The sequence below is a fragment of the Miniopterus natalensis genome, chromosome 14, assembly GCF_054644295.1.
Source record: "Miniopterus natalensis isolate mMinNat1 chromosome 14, mMinNat1.hap1, whole genome shotgun sequence".
NCBI lineage: Eukaryota > Metazoa > Chordata > Mammalia > Chiroptera > Miniopteridae > Miniopterus > Miniopterus natalensis.
In genome coordinates, this window is record NC_142094.1 from 11803837 (window position 1) to 11810315 (window position 6479).

General features: G+C 45.4%; 1 pseudogene; it reads left to right on the top strand.

The window, feature by feature from the left end:
* Positions 1 to 3468, top strand: LOC148091500 (ADP-ribosylation factor-like protein 2-binding protein pseudogene; annotated as a pseudogene).
* Positions 3469 to 6479: the final 3011 nt, after the last annotated feature.

Genomic DNA, 6479 nt, shown 5'->3' on the forward strand with positions numbered 1-6479 from the left:
ATGGACACCCTGGAGGGGGAGAGCTCGGCTCTGTCTTTCTCTTCTGCCTCTGATGCTCTGGTTGGATGTTTAGAGGACATTACCACGGACCGAGCTCCAGTCATGACACAAATTTCAGGGAGAAGAACTACCAGGAGTTTGAGGACGCAGAAGAGAATCCACTCACCTACACACCATTTTCTGGGGGGGGCATCTAGAAGCATTTATTTTATGCAAAAAACTTAAGTATGATTATGTGCACACAAAAAGTGCATACATTACCTATGCTGAACAATGCCAAGAAGAGATATATTGATGCAACAGTTGTCTTCTAGAATAAACATAAAAACTGAGCCCAGACTGGCAGACAAAAGCCAAAAACTTATTTCCTGACAGCACAATGCTGAAAATTGATAGCAATCTTAAACACCTCCAACTTTTTTCACAAAGCTGCCAAAGTCCATCTATTTTAAAATACTGACTTTTTTTACATTAATAATAAAAATATGGTGACAAACATTATAAAACCAAATGTTCGGCAGTCTTTACTTCTGTAAAATTCCAAATATTCCACATAGTCGCAGGGGTAAAAACCACTTTAAACTGATATGCTTTATGAAATAACATATGTACATTTATTGCAAATTATATTAAATTAAAATGGAGTGGAAATCAAAATAAGAAGTGATATAAAATCAATAATAATTTAATCTATTCTCTCACTCTGATAACAATCAGAAAGCAGCATTTATAAAATTGCCACACCACTCTTCACAGCAGAGGGCTGCAATCTGTACACCGCAGTTTGGCAGAAGAGTGGGCAGGCAGAAAGAATTACACGTGGAAGTTTCCAAAAGAAAAAACAAGGAAATATTTAATCTGATCTCTTTTCTTTTAAAAAATTAATTCAGGAGACTTGTTTTTTTCTTGTGTAACATGGGAATTCCACTGATGAATTTTCAGTGTCATGTAAGAACATCCAGTTACTTTCTTTAAAATAAAACCTGCCGCATGAGAATTAATGGTGTATTATGCCTTTAAACTCCAGATATGCAGGAACTGGAACCAAGTGTTAAGCAATTTGCTCAATTATTAACCTTTTATAAGAAAAGTCTGTGGGGAGGGTAGGAGAGAGTTGCTTTAGCTTCTCTCTGAAGAGTTCCTGCTGTACTTTTCCATCACAGGACTTGTGATCTTGTGAAAAGGAAGTAATAGGTTTTTTTTTCAGTTTTCAAGGCAGAAAGTGTGTGTTCTAAAGTTAACTCATTTTCTGTTCAGGATATTTTGAATCCAAGTTTTTGCAGAAGCTGGAGCCAGCTTCATTCTTCTTTCTTTGCAAATGAGTTTTCTTTTCACCATTGCTGGTGCTGTCTTTTTGGCTACCTCTTGAAGTCTGAGTCTCGTGGCATTACCTGCTTCCAAACCTGCAGGGCTTTTCTCACGGGCTGTGGCTCTTTCTTTCCTTGCTAAGGGTTTTACTTATATTATTATTATTATTTTAAATACGTCTTTATTGATTTCAGAAAGAGGAAGGGAGGGGGAGAGAGACAGAGATAGAAACATCAATGATGAGTCACTGATAGAGCCTGCAACCCTGTCACGTGCCCTGACCAGGAATCGAACCCCCATCTCCTGGGTCGATGCTCAAGCCGCTGAGCCACGCCGGCCGGGCTGTATTACTATTTTTGGTTGCATTGCCCTGAGATTGAGACGGGCCGATGTCCTCCCTGCCCTCTCTCGCCTTCCCGCCGGCTCTTGTCTGCACCAGCTGCGGCGCCTGTTCCTTCCTTTCCCGGCCGCCGCGAGCCCTGAGTGGCCTGATCAGAATGAATCTCCTTGTTCTGTCCCGGGTCACCGTCCTTCCCACCTGTGACAGGAGTAACTTTCCCAGGGCTCGCTCTTTTCACCAGCTCCAGCTTCCGCGGCCTCTGAACCCCGCTCACTGGGTGGATCGCAGCTGAGGGGTTCAGCTGCCAACGTGCGCGAATGTTTCCAGCCTCTGCTCCATTGCTGCCACGTGGCGCCCTGCGCTGGCTCATACAGGGTGTCCTGCGCCTCGCACTCCAGCGGGTTTTGGCTTTCCTGTTAGCAGAAGTGCTCTTGTCTCTTCTGAAATGCAACTCTTGCCATTCCGGATGTCCTTGTCACACTGTGTAAAAGAATTTCATTGAAAGGACTGGATCCTTTGGTGAGCCTGCATTAAAGCACTTTTACTACTGTAGCACACAGGGCCACATCTCACACTGCCTAAGGTTTCCACGTGTCTTGGATCCGTCTGCAGACGGGGCATCTTTTGTTAACTCCTCCTTTGCCATCTTCATAAAGGCATGGCTGTTTTCATTCTTTGTCTTCGGAACTGCAAGCATGAAGCATAGGCACAGCGGGAACCTGCTGGAACGCTCCGGGCATGGAGACTGGCAGCCGACATCCTGGTCTCCCTACACACCTATATTTTTGTTTTGTCAATTCTCACCAGAGGATATATTTTCCATTGCTTTTTTCTTCAGAGAGAGTGGAAGGGAGGGAGGGGGAGAGACATAGAAACATTGATGTGAGAGAGACACCTCGACTGGTTGCCTCCAGCGTGCACCCCAACCTGGGGTGGGGAGTGAACCTGCAACCCAGGTACGTGCCCATGACCGGGAATTGAACCCAGGGCCCTTTGATGCGCAGGCCGATGCTCTACCCGTTGAGCCACACCGGCCAGGGCTCTACATACTTGTTGTTTTTTTTTTTAAATATATCTTTATTGATTTCAGAGAGAAGAAAGGAGAGGGAGAGAGAGAGACAGAAACATCAATGATGAGAGAGTCATTGATCGAGCCCACAACCCGGGCATGTGCCCTGACCAGGAATCGAACCCCGATCGCCTGGATCCTAGGCTGATGCTCAACCGCTGAGCCACACCCTGCAGGGTCTACATACCTATTTTACGAGTTTATTTATTTGGTAGAGACGTACATTGAAGAACAGCTGCTGGAATGGGCTCCAGGTTTAACATGGTGGCTTTCACCCCTTTACATCACCACACAGATGAAGTGGCTGGTGACATTTTGACATGCTGCCCATGTTTACTGATTTTCTTGCTTTTATTTTTTTATTTAAAAATATATCTTTATTGATTTCAGAGAGAAAAGTAGAGGGAGAGAGAGAGGGAGAAACATCAATGATGAGTCATTGATCGGCTGCCTCCTGCATGCTCCCTACTGGGGATCGAGCCTAGAACCGGGCATGTGCCGACCGGGAATCAAACCGTGATCACCTGGATCCTAGGTCGACGCTCAACCGCTGAGCCATGCCTGGCCGGGTGATTTTCTTGCTTTTAAAGAGATGTTTCTGGACTACAGAGCAGAAAAAGAAGGCCAGGGACTGGACTTAAGCAATGGTTTGGAGGCGACTTCATTGTGCAAACATTCTCTCTGCTCGCTTCCCAGGACCACCCGGGCCATGATGTCCCAAGTCCAGGCAATGAGATTGTCCCTGACGTAGGCTGCCCTGATCACTGGGAGAGGCTAGAAGAAAACATCTTGGAAAGACTGACTCTATTCTGTAACTTTTCATGAATGTTAAGTATTGATGCATCAAAAAAAGTGACCTGATTCTGCTGGGACCTGTTTCCCCTTCTCCCCAAGTACACACCTCTCTCAGGGGCTTCTGAGTTGGTCTCCTTGGAGCAAGCCCACATACATCCAGCTTTGCACCTGGGGGAGGGAGGCCTTGCTCAGCATCAGCATACATGTTGGTGTGTCAGCACCTGCCATCACCAGCCCTCTTTGTCCCTGCAGGCTTTGCATCAATCTTTTTGTGAACTCACAGCTTTTATATGCATCAAAATTTCAGTCCTTCAGCCTCCATGGGTTTTTGACTGTTTGGGAGTATTTATCTGGGGTGTGACTCAAGCCAGATGCCTGTCTTCTGATTTCCGAAGCTCCTTTATTATAGCTAGTCTTGGCTGTAGGAATCAACTGAGAGATATGTTCTTTATTTAAAAGCTACATGTGAAAATCAATTTCTAGTCTTACATTTGTAGGATTGTGTCTTCTATAACCTTGGAACTTCCATGATTACCCACTTAAAGGTCAAAGTATTGTATGCTGTGTGGTTTTTAGTTGTTAGTGCCATGAAAGCAGAAACGCTTTTTATGTTGGTGCTCTTTCACTGGGCACCAATGAGTGTGTGTTTATGCTGGAAGTAGACTTATAGCAAGTAAGTGTTGGTGCAGGTTTGCTTAAAAACCTTTCTGTATAGATCGGTTTGTCGGGTTTCAGTTGAGGTGGGGGCTCTGCAGTTCCTTCGTCCTGTGAAAGCCTTCCTGCCAAGATGCTGTTCTATCGCTATAGCTCAGCAGGAGAAGGGGACAGCGAACAGCTTCACTGGTCATCTGTCTGCTTTGATCTGGTACACTGGCTTAGCACAGTGTTTGATAGAACGTTACTGACTGGAAAACACAGATGTCTCATCTCTAGAAAGAAGAAGAAACAGTAATTAAATTCCCAAGGGGTATCTTAGATTTTTTTTTTCCAAGTAAGAATAAGAATCTGTACTGACACATACACACACAAAAACTCTTAGAAGAAAATATAGAAAACATAGTTAAATTCCCAATGTGTACCTTCATGGTACTTTTTAAAGTAAAAATAAAAATCTGTACTGAAAAAAAACCTAAGAACAACAAAAAACTCCCAGAAGAAAACAGAGGCAGTTATCTCTCTGATGTCACTCTTAGCAGTAGTTTTTTGATATATCTCAGGCAAGGGAAACAAAAGAAAAGAACAAGTGGAACTCCATCCAGCTAACAAGGTTTTGCATAGCAAGTCTGCCATCAGCAAAATGAAAGACAGCCTACTGAGCGGGAGAATATATTCATCAATGATACATTTGATAGGGATTAATACCCCAAATTTATAAGGAACTCATACAATTTAACACTCCCCCCCCCAAACAATCTGATTAAAAAATTCGCTGAGCACCTGAATAACGTTTCTCCACAGAGGACATACAGATGTCCAACAGACATGGAAGATGCTCAACATCACTAGTCATCATGGAAACGCAAATTAAAGCCACAGTGAGATATCACCCCATACCTGAGAGAATGGCTGTTATCAACAAGTCAACAAACAGTAAGTGTTGGGGAGAATGTGAGCAAAGGGAACCCTCATGCACTGTGGATGAGACTGTAAATTGGAGCAGCTGTATGGAGGTTCCTCAAAAAATTAAAAATGGAGCTACCATATGACCCAGGAATTCCACTTCTGGGTAGTTTTTTGGAGAAATCTGAAACACTAATTCAAAAAGATATATGCACCCCTATGTTCTTTGCATCATTGTTTATAGTAGCTAAGATATGGAAGCAACCCAAGTGTCTATGGATAGATGAATAGATAAAGAAGATGGGGTATAATGGAATATTACTTGGTCATTAAAAAGCATGAAATCTTGTCATTTGTGAAAACATGGATGAACTTAGAGGGTATTATGCTAAAGGACATAAGTCAGACAGAAAAAGACAAATACCATATGATTTCACTTATATGTGGAATCTAAAAAAAAAGAAATTAACCAACAGAAACAAACTCATAGATGCAAAGAACAAATTGATGATTGCCAGATGGGAGGGGGTTTGGGTGGAAGGGTGATGAACACGTGAAGGGGTTAAGTAAAAATAGCCAGTAATAAAATTAGTCAGGGGGATGTAAAGTGCAGCACAGGGAACACAGTCAATACTGCAATGGTGTGAGATGGGTACTGGACTTACTGAGGGGGTCACTTTTGTTACTTACATAAATCTCTAATCATTATGTTGTACCCCTGAAACTAATACTGGATGTCAACCGTATTTGAAAAAAAAGCAGTTTCTTGCAAAAAACAAAAACAACTTCGTTGATCGCCTGTCCTCCGTCAGTGCCTGGTCTGAATGGTGAGCCTCCGAGAATCAGTTCAGAGCCAGCGCCCTGCAGTCCCCGAAAAGCACGACTCTTCCCGCAACGCAGTAGTGACCCTGGCAAGTGGCTGCTGGTCCTTGTGGGAAAGGCGGAAAGATGATGTCCATCCTGCGTTGTCTTCTGAGCTCCGTTTGCTGTTGGTGGCGGTTCCACGGGTTCCCGAATGTTTCCTCTTGGAGTAGGGGCGCAGGGGTGGCCAGGGTGGGCTGTTTCTCTACAACCTGGGCGTTGGTGGCCCTGCCCCGGGGGAGGTGGACTTGAAGCCTCTGCCCTGCTCTCAGCAGCCCTTGGCTCCCGGCCGTCACCCAGCAAAGTGCCAAGAAGGGCCGCCGTTCCCCTCCGTCTGCGCCAGGCCTCAGCAGCCGGGCGGCTACCCGGGCCCGAGCCCGCCAGCCCCGCGCCGCGCCCGCAGCCTTTCAGCCCCGCCCCCTTCGCGGGCCCCGCCCCGCCCAGGCCTGGCGGCCAATTGGAGGCTCCCGTCCAGGAGCGTCACAATAGAGCCCTCGCGGCCCCGCCCACGGCCCCGCCCAGGAGCGGCGTTGTCATGGTGACAGT